At 52.0% G+C, this 18083-nt stretch overlaps 1 protein-coding gene across 4 annotated transcripts in view; it reads left to right on the top strand.

Annotated features, from left to right (window-relative positions):
- Nucleotides 1-18083, top strand: part of SCARB1 (scavenger receptor class B member 1) — a 636132-nt gene that overhangs the window by 282803 nt on the left and 335246 nt on the right. The window lies entirely within an intron of this gene.

Here is an 18083-nt window from a genome sequence, read left to right as displayed (position 1 = left end):
AGACGAAGACCCCTTTTAAAGTTTAAATGTAGATTGAGTGTTGGTAAATGGTAATTCTTGGGCTCGAGTGAGAGTTAACTTCAATGAAAAGTTAAAAAGTAAACGCTCTCTTGGGATTTCTGACTTTATCCTGTAGTTGGCGCCCTTGTTTGTGGGGTTATTTCCAATGCACGTGATGCTTTAATGAGCTTTTTGAAGGACATTTACTGGTGTGCATGTTTCTCAAAAGTGAATAATATTGAATATTCAAACAGTAGCCTCTGTTTCCTGCACATTTTCCTCGGTAGGTTTCAGCCCAGCCTCTTGTTCTGTACTCTGGGGTTCCGCACTGGTGTTCTGCTCTGGGGTTGTGTACTGGGGTTCTGCACTGGGGTTGTGTACTCGGTTCTGTGCTGGGGTTCTGTGCTGGGGTTCTGTGCTGGGGTTCTGTGCTGGGGTTCTGTGCTGGGGTTGTGTACTGGGGTTGTGCGCCGGGGTTCTGTACTGGAGTTCTGTGTTGGGGTTGTGCTCTGGGGTTCTGTACTGGGGTTGTGTACTGGGGTTCTGCTCTGGGGTTCTGCACTGGGGTTGTGTACTGGGGTTGTGCACTGGGGTTGTGCACAGGGGTTGTGTACTGGGGTTGTGCACTGGGGTTGTGCACTGGGGTTGTGCACTGGGGTTGTGTACTGGGGTTGTGCAATGGGGTTGTGCACTGGGGTTGTGCACTGGGGTTGTGCACTGGGGTTGTGTACTGGGGTTGTGTACTGGGGTTGTGTACTGGGGTTGTGCACTGGGTTTGTGCACTGGGGTTGTGCACTGGGGTTGTGCACTGGGGTTCTGCTCTGGGGTTCTGTGCTGGGGTTCTGCACTGGGGTTCTGCACTGGGTTGTGTACTGGGGTTGTGCACTGGGGTTGTGTACTGGGGTTGTGTACTGGGGTTCTGCGCTGGGGTTCTGCTCTGGGGTTCTGCTCTGGGGTTGTGTACTGGGGTTCTGCACTGGGGTTGTGTACTGGGGTTCTGCACTGGGGTTCTGCACTGGGGCTGTGTACTGGGGTTGTGTACTGGGGTTGTGCACTGGGGTTGTGCACTGGGGTTGTGCACTGGGGTTGTGCACTGGGGTTGTGCACTGGGGTTCTGCACTGGGGTTGTGTACTGGGGTTGTGTACTGGGGTTGTGCACTCGGGGTTCTGCACTGGGGTTGTGTACTGGGGTTGTGCACTGGGGTTGTGCACTGGGGTTGTGTCTGGGGTTGTGTACTGGGGTTCCGCACTTGGGTTGTGTACTTGGGTTGTGTACTGGGGTTGTGCACTGGGGTTGTGTCTGGGGTGGTGTACTGGGGTTCCGCACTTGGGTTGTGTACTGGGGTTCTGCACTGGGGTTGTGCACTGGGGTTGTGCACTGGGGTTGTGTACTGGGGTTCCGCACTTGGGTTGTGTACTGGGGTTCTGCACTGGGGTTCTCTTGAGACCTGTCACTGAGTCCTGTTTTGTGTGGAATACAAAACCCCTGAGGTTCTAGTGCATACTCTCCTGGGGGGGGGGGGCTGTGGGGGCTAGTGGACACCCTCGTGCCTGATGTATATATCTGCAGTATGTATACGCAGTCACAATGGCAACGCAATACCCTCACGGTCAGCATAATAATAATGTCCGCCATCCGATTTAAGTGCGAAAGAACCATAGGTTTGGCTACGGCAGTGACGTCTCTGTCACCGCCGCTGCCAAACTTCTCAGGCGGCCCGACGTTGGAGAAACGGCTGAATGTCCACCCACCCAACCAGGCTGGGCGAACATTAAGCCATTTTTTTTACAGTCCATCACCACCAGACAAACCCTGGTGATGAGGGACAGTAAAATGCCAATAATGCCCCCCACCCTGTTTTCCCAGAAGTACGGAGGATGTGAGGTTTGTAGGAAGGTGGAATCTGACTGCATGGTTACCCCCACTTTTTTCCTGGTGTTTTGCTGGTTTTTGACTTAGTTTGGCTGGGATCCTGCTATTCAGGACCCCAGCCTATCTGCTTTCTCCCTTAAATTGATTACCAGTTCTTTAGGTACACTCCAGATTGGATTCTGGGGTACACTTATAAGTCCATAGTATATGGTATACTATGTACCCAGGGCATAGGTACCCCAGAGGCCTACCAGGGGCTGCAGCATGTATTATGTCACCCCTGGGAAGCACTCCAAAATGACACCACAGGTCTGCTACTGCAGCGTGGGTAAGGTGGTACATGCACCCATTACCGAGATATAGGTTCACTATATCTCTCAATATCACTGCACATATAAACCTATCAGTCACCCCTATGGCAGGCCTTACTAATCCGGAAGGCAGGGTGCTGGGTTTTATGTGAGAGGGTGCCCATGTATGAGCAGAGCCCCTCTGCAGCCCTCGAACCTTTATTCCGGGGTTGTTTGCGATGCAGCCAAACGGTAGGAGAGTAGGATCTGCTTCACATGGGTACCCCCACTTTTTTGCTGGTGTTTCACTGTTTTTCGACCTTAGTCTAGCTGTGGCCCTGCTAATCAGGACCCCAGCCCCGCTGCTTCCTCTAAAATGGTTTCCAAGTACATTAGGTACATCTCTAATTGGATTCTTGAGCGCCTTATAAGCCCCTACTATATGGTATACCATGTCCCTAGGGCATAGGTACCCCAGAGGCCTACCAGAGGCTGAAGCATGTATTATGCCACCACTGGGAAGCACTCCAAAATGGCACCACAGTTCTGCTACTGCAGCCTGGGTAAGGGTGTGCTTGCACCCCTTACAGTGGTATAGGCTACCTATATCGCTACCATTGCACACATATAAAACCTATAAGTGACTCCTATGGCAGGCCTTAAGAATCCTGAAGGCAGAGTGCTTGGTTTTTATGTGAGAGGGTGCCCCTGCATGAGCAGAGCCCCTCTGCAGCGTTCGGAGTACCTCCTCTGATGCTGTTTGTGGTGCAGCCTGACCATATACTGGTAAGTGCATTATAACTTAGCGGTAAATGCTAACTTTGGACTGGCTGCATGGAAACATGTCGTGTTTGGTGTCGAATGCTTTGAAATACTACCCCGCCGCCAGTTCTGGCGGCAGGGATAGCATTCCACCCTTCACACTGGTCTACCCGGTAAAATCTTTCTACAGCCCTGGCATCACAAAGTGGGTGCCACAGACACAGGTCTGGCCTCCTTCTGCTGACCGAAACTCTGGCAGGGGAGGCCTGGACAATAGGTTTCCTGTCCCAGGGAGGTGTAACCACCTCCCCAGACAGGCAGATGTGTATTGGGGCTGGGTGGGAGCACTCTCTGGTGCTTTGAAGTTCTGCACTGGGGGCACACTTGGTGTCCCTGTGCATAGTCCAGTTCAAACCGGTTGCAGGGGCTACCTGCCCCTGCTCTGGCATGAAACTGGACAAAGGAAATGGGTGTAACCACCTCTTTTTTCCAAACCCTCCCATAGGTGGGTCCCTAGAGTATGTCCAACTCCCAAACTTTGTATAAGTGTGGGAACCCAGTCCTTGAGACTTTAGATTACCCTGGACGAAACTCTGCAACACACATCCTGGACCTTTGATGTTCTATTTCGCTAGAAGACTGAAGAAATCTCCCTTGGGGTCAAGGAGTGACTCCCCTGCTTGGCAGGCACCAAAGAAGCAACTGGCCAGTCTGAAACTCTGAAGCTCCCGCCGGACGCCGAAGTCTTTGCATCACCTGAGGTGGATTTCCAGACTTCCCCGAGGCTACCCCGAGTCCACAGCAAAGCTGAGGCCTGTGGCTATCGTGGGTGACATGGAACCGTGACTCCTGGACACCGTGATCTTTTGCAGATCCATCATCTTCCTGGTCTTCTTCGAAGTTGTGCTTTGGGCTCCGAGTAGCCCCCGCCTTGAGCACCTCCTGCACCGAAGATCTCTGGCCTCCACTCCACGAGTGACCCGTGGGCCAGGTTCAAGAGCGACCGTTCCAGGCTCCTTCGCGATCGCTAGCCCGTTGGCTAGTGGGTCCCCATGAAGGCGACTCCTCTTCTGATTGGGCTTTCTTGGTTGCTCCAGACGTGCCCCGACTTACCCTCTCTGGGTGAGTTCCACAGACCTTGCTGGTCTGCACCGACGTCCTTTTTCTATTTCCACGTGACTTGCCTTAGCCAAGGCTTGTTGGGTCCAATCTGGTTGCCGACACCGCAGCACTCGACAGACTTCGTAGGACAGCTCGAATTCAGTTCATGGTCGTCGACGCCTCCTGGACCTCGTGGCTGAAGAATCAAGACACCCGTCAACTCACCTGAAGCACCCGACATCTGTGGGCATTGGACTATCGTGCCCCTGGTCACTGGTAAGTGACCTAACTCTGTACCCTCTGCTTTCAGGTTCCTTCTATCCTCGATCCACGCTTGGATCTCTTCGGACACTTCTCCTATTCACTGCAGCAGCACTTCTTTGCCAGCTTCCATTGAAAACAGCGACGCGACCTGACACCAAAAGACACCTATGCACCCGGCTACCCTGGGTGAGGTAACTCGTGTACTCTGGTGCTCCCGTGGGTGTTGGCCCTAGACACCTCTAAGTCTAAAAGGGTTCACTTGTAGTCATCCTCTAAGTGTCCCTATAGAAGTTAACGGCGATACGCGGCTGTGTTCTCACACTGCACGCGTCCCCCGTGGGTCCCCTGTGTCACTACCTTGTGTGGTTCTTGGTGGTCCAAGCACTTCTACAGGCTCTAGGGCTTGTGTCTAGCTCAGTCGTGGTTCTTATTCCACTTTTTTGGTATATGGTTTGGTACGCCCCTAGGGCCCAAACGTGTATTTGTGCTTTTACTGTTGAATACTGACTTGTAACTTAAGTACTGCGAACTCCAGCCTCATAAAGAGACTAGAGGGGTGTGTTTTAACTTAAATACATATATTTTAAATATATACCTGGTGTGGGTGTCCTTTCATTTGGTCATTCAAGAGATTATAGACTGGTAAAACAAGCTGCTTTACATTCCTTCAAAACTTAGCCTGAAGGCTGCTCACCATAGCTACCACTAGGATAGCTTTCAATAAAGATTGTCTTTAACCTATCACCATAAGGGTTTTGTTTGGACTGATAGAAGGTGCCCACTATAACTAGTGGACAGCATATATCAGGCCAACTTCTCACACAAACCATATACTCTTAAGTGCATTATAACCAAACGGTAAATGCTAACTTTGGGATGGCTGCCTGGAAACATGTTGTGTTTGGTGTAAAACACCTTGGAATCATACCCCCACGCCAGTAACTGGTGTGGGAGTATGATCCCACCCTTCTAGAGGGAGAGACATGACAGTACCGGTTTACCCGGTACCAGCTAACAGAGCCCTGGCATCACAAAATGGATGCTGCCAGCCACAGACACGAGTCTGCCCTCCTGCTGCTGGACGAAACTCGGTAGGGGAGGCCTGGACAATAGGTTTCCTGTCACAGGGAGGTGTCCCCAACTCCCAGACAGGCTTTAGTGTATTGGGGCTCGGTGGGTGCACTCCAAGAGTGCTTTGAAGTTCAGCACTGGGGGCACATTTGGTGTCGCTGTGCATAGTCCAGGTCAAACCGGTTGCAGGGGCTACCAGCCCCTGCTCTGGCGTGAAACTGGACAAAGGAAATGGGTGTAGCCGCCCCTCTTTCCTGACCCTCCCATAGGTGGGTCCCCAGAGTATGTCCAACCACTCCTTGGGTATAAAGAAGGAACCCCTGACTACAGGATTTTAGATTACACCTGGACGAAACTCTGATACTGAATCCTGGAACTTCGACGATCTACATTGAGCTAGATGACTGAAGAATCTCCCTTGGAGTAAAGGAGTTACTCCCCTGCAAGCAAGGCAGGCACCAAAGACGCATCTGTCCGGTTTGCATCTCCGAAGCTCCCGCCGGACTCCGAAGAATTTCGCAACACAGGAGGTGGGTTTCCGTGGTCTCTCAGGTCGATCTGTGCACTCAGCAATTCTGAGGCCTAAATCCCTCGTTGAAGACCGTGCAACCTGAACCCCTGGAAACCGCGACCATTTGCAGAAGCATCAGCTTTCCAGCGACTCCTGCAGCTGAGCTTTGGGTTACTTGTAGCCCTGACCCCGAGCAACATTTGCACCGAAGATTGCCCGCACAAGTGTTCCATGAGCTGTGAGTGTTCCGTGAGCTGGCCCTTTGTGTTTTCTCTCAAGGTCCCTTCGCGATCCCAAGTCTGTCGACTGGTGGGTCTCTGTGAAGGCAACTTTACTTCTAATTGGGTTTACCTAGTTGCTTCAGACGTGCCCTGACTCTCCATCGCTTGGTGAGTCCCCAGGACCTTGCTGGTCCACCCTGAAGCAACTTTTCTCTTCCTGCGTGGATTGCTATTGCCAAGGCTTGTTGGGTCTAATCTGGGCACTGACACTGCAGCAGTCGACATCCTTCGTGGGACAGCCCGAATTCAGCTCCTGGTCGTCATCAACGCCTCCAGGTCCTCGTGGCTGCAGAGTCAAGCTTTACCTCTTTGCACCTGAAACACCCGACATCGGTGGGCATTAGTCTATCGTGCCCCTGGTCACTGGCAAGTGACCCAGACTCTGTCCCCTCTGCTATCAGGTTCTTCAGATGTTCGATCCAGGCTTGGATTACACCGGACACTTCTTTCCTTCCCGGCAGCAGCACTTTTCAGCAGATCGCCATTGAAATCGACGACGATTCCCGACACCATTTGATCCCTATGCACCCGGCTTCCCCGGGTGAGGTAACTCGAGTACTCCGGTGTTCCTATGGGTGCTGGCCCTAGAACCCCCTAAGTCTAAAGGGGTTTGCTCAAAGTCCTCTCCTAAGTGTCTTTAACTTGGCTGGACTGGTTCAAGGTGCCCACTATAACTAGTGGACAGCATATGCCAGGCCAACTTCTCACAAGGTTCTGGATCAAGTTCTTGTAAATGAGGTTCTGTCAGGGGCCTGTTGAAGAGCCCTTTTTTCTCATGAGTACAAATGGTGTGAGGTTCTAGATCACTTTCTTGTGAATGAAGGTCTTTCAGAGGCTGTTGACGAGCCCTGGTTTTCCAGACGTACAGAGGGTGTGAGGTTCTAGATCACGTCCTTGTGAGTGGGGTTCTTTAAGGAGCTGTTGATGAGCCCTGTTTTCCCAGAAGTTCAGATGGTTTGAGGTTCTGGATCACGTTCTTGTGAATGAGGTTCCGTCAGGTGCCTGTTGAGCCCAGTTTTCTCAGGAGTACAAAGGGTGTGAGGTTCTAGATCACTTTCTTGTGAACGGGGTTCTTTCAGGGGCTGTTGACAAGCCCTGTTTTCTCAAGAGTACAGAGGGTGTGAGGTTCTAGATCACGTTCTTGTAAATGAGTTTCTTTCAGGGGATGTTGACGAGCCCTGTTTTCGCAGGAGTACAAAGAGTGGGAGGTTCTGGATCAAGTTCTTGTGAATAAGGTTCTTTCAGGGGCTGTTGATGAGCCCTGTGTTCTCAGAAATACAGAGGGTGTGAGATTCTAGATCGTGTTCTTGGAAATGGTTCTTTCAGGGGCTATTGACAAGCCCTGTGTTCTCAGAAGTACAGAGGGTGTGAGGTTCTAGATCACATTTTTCTGAATAGTGTTCTTTCATTGGCTGTTGACCAACCCTGTCTTCTCTGGAGTACAGAGGGTGTGAGGGTCTAGATCGTGTTCTTCTGAGTGAGGTTCCGTCTGGGGCCTGTTGATGAGCCTTTTTCTCAGGTGTAAAGAGGGTGTGAAGTTTTATTTTGTGTTCTTATGAATGGGTGCTTTCAGGGGCGTTGACGAGCCCTGTTTTCTTAGGAGTACAGAGGGTGTGAGGTTCCGTCATATGCTCTTCTGAATGGGGTTCCTGCTGGGGACTGCTGGTGTGCCTTGTGTTCTCCGGAGTACAGAGGGTGTGAGGTTCTATCATAAGTTCTTCTGAATGGGGTTCCTGCTGGGAACTGCTGGTGTGCCTTGTGTTCTCCGGAGTGCAGAGGGTGTGAGGTTCCGTCATATGCTCTTCTGAATGGGGTTCCTGCTGGGGACTGCTGATGAGCCTTGTGTTCTCCGGAGTACAGAGGGTGTGAGGTTCTATCATATGTTCTTCTGAATGGGGTTCCTGCTGGGGACTGCTAGTGTGCCTTGTGTTCTCTGGAGTACAGAGGGTGTGAGGTTCCATCATATGCTCTTCTGAATGGGGTTCCTGCTGGGGACTGCTGGTGTGCTTTGTGTTCTCCGGAGTACAGAGGGTGTGAGGTTCTATCATATGTTCTTCTGAATGGGGTTCCTGCTGGGGACTGCTGGTGAGCCTTGGTCTAGGGGCAGCAGGGACTGTCCATGGTTCCATCTTTGGTTCTTCCTCAGAGAGCCTCTTGGGGGGGGGAGGGGGGTGTCAACAGATGACGGACGCATAGACAGGGTCAGGTTCTCGCTTGTATTGGTCTGTGCTCTCCACACCTGGGTGTGAGCTAGTATTTCCATACTTACATGTAGGCCACGACCTGTTCCCTTATGTCCGGCTGGTCGATATTTGGACATAGACCTGTTCGGATCTGAGAGCTTCGTTTGCTCGGATTGATATGTGGACCGCGCTCATTCTGATGATGTGACCCCACTCTGTCCTCACTCCTCAGTTGTGGGGGATAACCCCACTGTGGATATAAAACCCTCCACGAGAAGACCTCCCTTTTAACTATACTGCTCATGTGGAGGGAGTTGGTATTGGCTCAAGGGTATATTTTTGTTGGGCATCGGAACCAGGGGGGGAGGCTTCTAACTGTATCCCTTTGAGAGGTGCCCGCAGCGCCATCCCGTGGCCACAGAGTCTCCTGGCAAGCAGAAGAGATGCTGCTCTGAAGGTTAGTTGGAGAACATCCCACTCCCTGCCCCTGCTCTGGCCTCTTGGCACCTGAACATTGCTTAGATCTGTGTCGCCTGATTGGAGGTTTCTGATTGGCTGGCGAGCAGTGTGTTCTCCGGAGTACAGAGGGTGTGAGGTTCCAACATATGTTCTTCTGAATGGGGTTCCTGCTGGGGACTGCTGGTGTGCTTTGTGTTCTCCGGAGTACAGAGGGTGTGAGGTTATATCATATGTTCTTCTGAATGGGGTTCCTGCTGGGGACTGCTAGTGTGCCTTGTGTTCTCCGGAGTACAGAGGGTGTGAGGTTCCATCATATGTTCTTCTGAATGGGGTTCCTGCTGGGGACTGCTGGTGTGCCTTGTGTTCTCCGGAGTATAGAGGGTGTGAGGTTCCATCATATGCTCTTCTGAATGGGGTTCCTGCTGGGGACTGCTGGTGTGCCTTATGTTCTCCGGAGTACAGAGGGTGTGAGGTTCCGTCATATGCTCTTCTGAATGGGGTTCCTGCTGGGGACTGCTGGTGTGCTTTGTGTTCTCCGGAGTACAGAGGGTGTGAGGTTCCAACATATGTTCTTCTGAATGGGATTCCTGCTAGGGACTGCTGGTGAGCCTTGTGTTCTCCGGAGTACAGAGGGTGTGAGGTTCCAACATATGCTCTTCTGAATGGGGTTCCTGCTGGGGACTGCTGGTGTGCTTTGTGTTCTCCGGAGTACAGAGGGTGTGAGGTTCTATCATATGTTCTTCTGAATGGGGTTCCTGCTGGGGACTGCTGGTGTGCCTTGTGTTCTCCGGAGTACAGAGGGTGTGAAGTTCCATCATATGCTCTTCTGAATGGGGTTCCTGCTGGGGACTGCTGGTGAGCCTTGTGTTCTCCGGAGTACAGAAGGTGTGAGGTTCTATCATATGTTCTTCTGAGTGGGGTTCCTTTTGGGGACTGCTAATGTGCCTTGTGTTCTCTGGAGTACAGAGGGTGTGAGGTTATATCATATGTTCTTCTGAATGGGGTTCCTGCTGGGGACTGCTAGTGTGCCTTGTGTTCTCCGGAGTACAGAGGGTGTGAGGTTCCATCATATGTTCTTCTGAACGGGGTTCCTGCTGGGGACTGCTGGTGTGCCTTGTGTTCTCCGGAGTACAGAGGGTGTGAGGTTCCAGCATATGTTCTTCTGAATGGGGTTCCTGCTGAGGACTGCTGGTGTGCTTTGTGTTCTCCGGAGTACAGAGGGTGTGAGGTTCCATCATATGTTCTTCTGAATGGGGTTCCTGCTGGGGACTGCTGGTGTGCCTTATGTTCTCCGGAGTACAGAGGGTGTGAGGTTCCGTCATATGCTCTTCTGAATGGGGTTCCTGCTGGGGACTGCTGGTGTGCTTTGTGTTCTCCGGAGTACAGAGGGTGTGAGGTTCTATCATATGTTCTTCTGAATGGGGTTCCTGCTGGGGACTGCTGGTGAGCCTTGGTCTTGGGGCAGCAGGGACTGTCCATGGTTCCATCTTTGGTTCTTCCTCAGAGAGCCTCTTGGGGGGGGGGGGGGTCAACTGATGACAGACGCATAGACGGGGTCAGGTTCTCGCTTGTGTTAGTCTGTGCTCTCCACACCTGGATGTGAGCTAGTATTTCCATACTTACATGTAGGCCACGACCTGTTCCCTTATGTCCGGCTGGTCGATATTTGGACATAGACCTGTTCGGATCTGAGAGCTTCGTTTGCTCGGATTGATAGATCGTGTTCTTGGAAATGGGTTCTTTCAGGGGCTGTTGACAAGCCCTGTGTTCTCAGAAGTACAGAGGGTGTGAGGTTCTAGATCACATTCTTCTGAATAGTGTTCTTTCATTGGCTGTTGACCAACCCTGTCTTCTCTGGAGTACAGAGGGTGTGAGGGTCTAGATCGTGTTCTTCTGAGTGAGGTTCCGTCTGGGGCCTGTTGATGAGCCTTTTTCTCAGGTGTAAAGAGGGTGTGAAGTTTTATTTTGTGTTCTTATGAATGGGTGCTTTCAGGGGCGTTGACGAGCCCTGTTTTCTTAGGAGTACAGAGGGTGTGAGGTTCCGTCATATGCTCTTCTGAATGGGGTTCCTGCTGGGGACTGCTGGTGTGCCTTGTGTTCTCCGGAGTACAGAGGGTGTGAGGTTCTATCATAAGTTCTTCTGAATGGGGTTCCTGCTGGAAACTGCTGGTGTGCCTTGTGTTCTCCGGAGTGCAGAGGGTGTGAGGTTCCGTCATATGCTCTTCTGAATGGGGTTCCTGCTGGGGACTGCTGATGAGCCTTGTGTTCTCCGGAGTACAGAGGGTGTGAGGTTCTATCATATGTTCTTCTGAGTGGGGTTCCTGTTGGGGACTGCTGATGAGCCTTGTGTTCTCCGGAGTACAGAGGATGTGAGGTTCTATCATATGTTCTTCTGAATGGGGTTCCTGCTGGGGACTGCTGGTGTGCCTTGTGTTCTCCGGAGTACAGAGGGTGTGAGGTTCTATCATATGTTCTTCTGAATGGGGTTCCTGCTGGGGACTGCTGGTGTGCCTTGTGTTCTCCGGAGTACAGATGGTGTGAGGTTCCGTCATATGCTCTTCTGAATGGGGTTCCTGCTGGGGACTGCTGGTGTGCTTTGTGTTCTCCGGAGTACAGAGGGTGTGAGGTTCTATCATATGTTCTTCTGAGTGGGGTTCCTGTTGGGGACTGCTGATGTGCCTTGTGTTCTCTGGAGTACAGAGGGTGTGAGGTTATATCATATGTTCTTCTGAATGGGGTTCCTGCTGGGGACTGCTAGTGTGCCGTGTGTTCTCCGGAGTACAGAGGGTGTGAGGTTCCATCATATGTTCTTCTGAACGGGGTTCCTGCTGGGGACTGCTGGTGTGCCTAGTGTTCTCCGGAGTACAGAGGGTGTGAGGTTCCAGCATATGTTCTTCTGAATGGGGTTCCTGCTGGGGACTGCTGGTGTGCTTTGTGTTCTCCGGAGTACAGAGGGTGTGAGGTTCCAACATATGTTCTTCTGAATGGGATTCCTGCTAGGGACTGCTGGTGAGCCTTGTGTTCTCCGGAGTACAGAGGGTGTGAGGTTCCAACATATGCTCTTCTGAATGGGGTTCCTGCTGGGGACTGCTGGTGTGCTTTGTGTTCTCCGGAGTACAGAGGGTGTGAGGTTCTATCATATGTTCTTCTGAATGGGGTTCCTGCTGGGGACTGCTGGTGTGCCTTGTGTTCTCCGGAGTACAGAGGGTGTGAAGTTCCATCATATGCTCTTCTGAATGGGGTTCCTGCTGGGGACTGCTGGTGAGCCTTGTGTTCTCCGGAGTACAGAAGGTGTGAGGTTCTATCATATGTTCTTCTGAGTGGGGTTCCTTTTGGGGACTGCTAATGTGCCTTGTGTTCTCTGGAGTACAGAGGGTGTGAGGTTATATCATATGTTCTTCTGAATGGGGTTCCTGCTGGGGACTGCTAGTGTGCCTTGTGTTCTCCGGAGTACAGAGGGTGTGAGGTTCCATCATATGTTCTTCTGAACGGGGTTCCTGCTGGGGACTGCTGGTGTGCCTTGTGTTCTCCGGAGTACAGAGGGTGTGAGGTTCCAGCATATGTTCTTCTGAATGGGGTTCCTGCTGAGGACTGCTGGTGTGCTTTGTGTTCTCCGGAGTACAGAGGGTGTGAGGTTCCATCATATGTTCTTCTGAATGGGGTTCCTGCTGGGGACTGCTGGTGTGCCTTATGTTCTCCGGAGTACAGAGGGTGTGAGGTTCCGTCATATGCTCTTCTGAATGGGGTTCCTGCTGGGGACTGCTGGTGTGCTTTGTGTTCTCCGGAGTACAGAGGGTGTGAGGTTCTATCATATGTTCTTCTGAATGGGGTTCCTGCTGGGGACTGCTGGTGAGCCTTGGTCTTGGGGCAGCAGGGACTGTCCATGGTTCCATCTTTGGTTCTTCCTCAGAGAGCCTCTTGGGGGGGGGGGGGGTCAACTGATGACAGACGCATAGACGGGGTCAGGTTCTCGCTTGTGTTAGTCTGTGCTCTCCACACCTGGATGTGAGCTAGTATTTCCATACTTACATGTAGGCCACGACCTGTTCCCTTATGTCCGGCTGGTCGATATTTGGACATAGACCTGTTCGGATCTGAGAGCTTCGTTTGCTCGGATTGATAGATCGTGTTCTTGGAAATGGGTTCTTTCAGGGGCTGTTGACAAGCCCTGTGTTCTCAGAAGTACAGAGGGTGTGAGGTTCTAGATCACATTCTTCTGAATAGTGTTCTTTCATTGGCTGTTGACCAACCCTGTCTTCTCTGGAGTACAGAGGGTGTGAGGGTCTAGATCGTGTTCTTCTGAGTGAGGTTCCGTCTGGGGCCTGTTGATGAGCCTTTTTCTCAGGTGTAAAGAGGGTGTGAAGTTTTATTTTGTGTTCTTATGAATGGGTGCTTTCAGGGGCGTTGACGAGCCCTGTTTTCTTAGGAGTACAGAGGGTGTGAGGTTCCGTCATATGCTCTTCTGAATGGGGTTCCTGCTGGGGACTGCTGATGAGCCTTGTGTTCTCCGGAGTACAGAGGGTGTGAGGTTCTATCATATGTTCTTCTGAGTGGGGTTCCTGTTGGGGACTGCTGATGAGCCTTGTGTTCTCCGGAGTACAGAGGATGTGAGGTTCTATCATATGTTCTTCTGAATGGGGTTCCTGCTGGGGACTGCTGGTGTGCCTTGTGTTCTCCGGAGTACAGAGGGTGTGAGGTTCTATCATATGTTCTTCTGAATGGAGTTCCTGCTGGGGACTGCTGGTGTGCCTTGTGTTCTCCGGAGTACAGATGGTGTGAGGTTCCGTCATATGCTCTTCTGAATGGGGTTCCTGCTGGGGACTGCTGGTGTGCTTTGTGTTCTCCGGAGTACAGAGGGTGTGAGGTTCTATCATATGTTCTTCTGAGTGGGGTTCCTGTTGGGGACTGCTGATGTGCCTTGTGTTCTCTGGAGTACAGAGGGTGTGAGGTTATATCATATGTTCTTCTGAATGGGGTTCCTGCTGGGGACTGCTAGTGTGCCGTGTGTTCTCCGGAGTACAGAGGGTGTGAGGTTCCATCATATGTTCTTCTGAACGGGGTTCCTGCTGGGGACTGCTGGTGTGCCTAGTGTTCTCCGGAGTACAGAGGGTGTGAGGTTCCAGCATATGTTCTTCTGAATGGGGTTCCTGCTGGGGACTGCTAGTGTGCCTTGTGTTCTCCGGAGTACAGAGGGTGTGAGGTTCCATCATATGTTCTTCTGAACGGGGTTCCTGCTGGGGACTGCTGGTGTGCCTTGTGTTCTCCGGAGTACAGAGGGTGTGAGGTTCCAGCATATGTTCTTCTGAATAGGGTTCCTGCTGGGGACTGCTGGTGTGCTTTGTGTTCTCCGGAGTACAGAGGGTGTGAGGTTCCATCATATGTTCTTCTGAATGGGGTTCCTGCTGGGGACTGCTAGTGTGCCTTGTGTTCTCCGGAGTACAGAGGGTGTGAGGTTCCATCATATGTTCTTCTGAACGGGGTTCCTGCTGGGGACTGCTGGTGTGCCTTGTGTTCTCCGGAGTACAGAGGGTGTGAGGTTCCAGCATATGTTCTTCTGAATGGGGTTCCTGCTGGGGACTGCTGGTGTGCTTTGTGTTCTCCGGAGTACAGAGGGTGTGAAGTTCCATCATATGTTCTTCTGAATGGGGTTCCTGCTGGGGACTGCTGGTGTGCTTTGTGTTCTCCGGAGTACAGAGGGTGTGAGGTTCTATCATATGTTCTTCTGAATGGGGTTCCTGCTGGGGACTGCTGGTGTGCCTTGCGTTCTCTGGAGTACAGAGGGTGTGAGGTTCCATCATATGCTCTTCTGAATGGGGTTCCTGCTGGGGACTGCTGGTGTGCCTTATGTTCTCCGGAGTACAGAGGGTGTGAGGTTCCGTCATATGCTCTTCTGAATGGGGTTCCTGCTGGGGACTGCTGGTGTGCTTTGTGTTCTCCGGAGTACAGAGGGTGTGAGGTTCCAACATATGTTCTTCTGAATGGGGTTCCTGCTAGGGACTGCTGGTGAGCCTTGTGTTCTCCGGAGTACAGAGGGTGTGAGGTTCCAACATATGCTCTTCTGAATGGGGTTCCTGCTGGGGACTGCTGGTGTGCTTTGTGTTCTCTGGAGTACAGAGGGTGTGAGGTTCTATCATATGTTCTTCTGAATGGGGTTCCTGCTGTGGACTGCTGGTGTGCCTTGTGTTCTCCGGAGTACAGAGGGTGTGAGGTTCCGTCATATGCTCTTCTGAATGGGGTTCCTGCTGGGGACTGCTGGTGAGCCTTGTGTTCTCCGGAGTACAGAAGGTGTGAGGTTCTATCATATGTTCTTCTGAGTGGGGTTCCTGTTGGGGACTGCTAATGTGCCTTGTGTTCTCTAGAGTACAGAGGGTGTGAGGTTATATCATATGTTCTTCTGAATGGGGTTCCTGCTGGGGACTGCTAGTGTGCCTTGTGTTCTCCGGAGTACAGAGGGTGTGAGGTTCCATCATATGTTCTTCTGAACGGGGTTCCTGCTGGGGACTGCTGGTGTGCCTTGTGTTCTCCGGAGTACAGAGGGTGTGAGGTTCCAGCATATGTTCTTCTGAATGGGGTTCCTGCTGGGGACTGCTGGTGTGCTTTGTGTTCTCCGGAGTACAGAGGGTGTGAGGTTCCATCATATGTTCTTCTGAATGGGGTTCCTGCTGGGGACTGCTGGTGTGCTTTGTGTTCTCCGGAGTACAGAGGGTGTGAGGTTCTATCATATGTTCTTCTGAATGGGGTTCCTGCTGGGGACTGCTGGTGTGCCTTGTGTTCTCCGGAGTACAGAGGGTGTGAGGTTCCATCATATGTTCTTCTGAATGGGGTTCCTGCTGGGGACTGCTGGTGTGCTTTGTGTTCTCCGGAGTACAGAGGGTGTGAGGTTCTATCATATGTTCTTCTGAATGGGGTTCCTGCTGGGGACTGCTGGTGTGCCTTGTGTTCTCCGGAGTACAGAGGGTGTGAGGTTCTATCATATGTTCTTCTGAATGGGGTTCCTGCTGGGGACTACTGGTGTGCCTTGTGTTCTCCGGAGTACAGAGGGTGTGAGGTTCTATCATATGTTCTTCTGAATGGGGTTCCTGCTGGGGACTGCTGGTGTGCCTTGTGTTCTCCGGAGTACAGATGGTGTGAGGTTCCGTCATATGCTCTTCTGAATAGGGTTCCTGCTGGGGACTGCTGGTGTGCTTTGTGTTCTCCGGAGTACAGAGGGTGTGAGGTTCTATCATATGTTCTTCTGAGTGGGGTTCCTGTTGGGGACTGCTGATGTGCCTTGTGTTCTCTGGAGTACAGAGGGTGTGAGGTTATATCATATGTTCTTCTGAATGGGGTTCCTGCTGGGGACTGCTAGTGTGCCTTGTGTTCTCCGGAGTACAGAGGGTGTGAGGTTCCATCATATGTTCTTCTGAACGGGGTTCCTGCTGGGGACTGCTGGTGTGCCTAGTGTTCTCCGGAGTACAGAGGGTGTGAGGTTCCAGCATATGTTCTTCTGAACGGGGTTCCTGCTGGGGACTGCTAGTGTGCCTTGTGTTCTCCGGAGTACAGAGGGTGTGAGGTTCCATCATATGTTCTTCTGAACGGGGTTCCTGCTGGGGACTGCTGGTGTGCCTTGTGTTCTCCGGAGTACAGAGGGTGTGAGGTTCCAGCATATGTTCTTCTGAATGGGGTTCCTGCTGGGGACTGCTGGTGTGCTTTGTGTTCTCCGGAGTACAGAGGGTGTGAGGTTCCATCATATGTTCTTCTGAATGGGGTTCCTGCTGGGGACTGCTAGTGTGCCTTGTGTTCTCCGGAGTACAGAGGGTGTGAGGTTCCATCATATGTTCTTCTGAACGGGGTTCCTGCTGGGGACTGCTGGTGTGCCTTGTGTTCTCCGGAGTACAGAGGGTGTGAGGTTCCAGCATATGTTCTTCTGAATGGGGTTCCTGCTGGGGACTGCTGGTGTGCTTTGTGTTCTCCGGAGTACAGAGGGTGTGAAGTTCCATCATATGTTCTTCTGAATGGGGTTCCTGCTGGGGACTGCTGGTGTGCTTTGTGTTCTCCGGAGTACAGAGGGTGTGAGGTTCTATCATATGTTCTTCTGAATGGGGTTCCTGCTGGGGACTGCTGGTGTGCCTTGCGTTCTCTGGAGTACAGAGGGTGTGAGGTTCCATCATATGCTCTTCTGAATGGGGTTCCTGCTGGGGACTGCTGGTGTGCCTTATGTTCTCCGGAGTACAGAGGGTGTGAGGTTCCGTCATATGCTCTTCTGAATGGGGTTCCTGCTGGGGACTGCTGGTGTGCTTTGTGTTCTCCGGAGTACAGAGGGTGTGAGGTTCCAACATATGTTCTTCTGAATGGGGTTCCTGCTAGGGACTGCTGGTGAGCCTTGTGTTCTCCGGAGTACAGAGGGTGTGAGGTTCCAACATATGCTCTTCTGAATGGGGTTCCTGCTGGGGACTGCTGGTGTGCTTTGTGTTCTCTGGAGTACAGAGGGTGTGAGGTTCTATCATATGTTCTTCTGAATGGGGTTCCTGCTGTGGACTGCTGGTGTGCCTTGTGTTCTCCGGAGTACAGAGGGTGTGAGGTTCCGTCATATGCTCTTCTGAATGGGGTTCCTGCTGGGGACTGCTGGTGAGCCTTGTGTTCTCCGGAGTACAGAAGGTGTGAGGTTCTATCATATGTTCTTCTGAGTGGGGTTCCTGTTGGGGACTGCTAATGTGCCTTGTGTTCTCTAGAGTACAGAGGGTGTGAGGTTATATCATATGTTCTTCTGAATGGGGTTCCTGCTGGGGACTGCTAGTGTGCCTTGTGTTCTCCGGAGTACAGAGGGTGTGAGGTTCCATCATATGTTCTTCTGAACGGGGTTCCTGCTGGGGACTGCTGGTGTGCCTTGTGTTCTCCGGAGTACAGAGGGTGTGAGGTTCCAGCATATGTTCTTCTGAATGGGGTTCCTGCTGGGGACTGCTGGTGTGCTTTGTGTTCTCCGGAGTACAGAGGGTGTGAGGTTCCATCATATGTTCTTCTGAATGGGGTTCCTGCTGGGGACTGCTGGTGTGCTTTGTGTTCTCCGGAGTACAGAGGGTGTGAGGTTCTATCATATGTTCTTCTGAATGGGGTTCCTGCTGGGGACTGCTGGTGTGCCTTGTGTTCTCCGGAGTACAGAGGGTGTGAGGTTCCATCATATGTTCTTCTGAATGGGGTTCCTGCTGGGGACTGCTGGTGTGCTTTGTGTTCTCCGGAGTACAGAGGGTGTGAGGTTCTATCATATGTTCTTCTGAATGGGGTTCCTGCTGGGGACTACTGGTGTGCCTT

The sequence above is a fragment of the Triturus cristatus genome, chromosome 11 (assembly GCF_964204655.1).
Source record: "Triturus cristatus chromosome 11, aTriCri1.1, whole genome shotgun sequence".
Lineage (NCBI taxonomy): Eukaryota > Metazoa > Chordata > Amphibia > Caudata > Salamandridae > Triturus > Triturus cristatus.
Note: the sequence above shows the minus strand (reverse complement) of the source record. Positions and strands in the feature narration are given on the sequence as shown.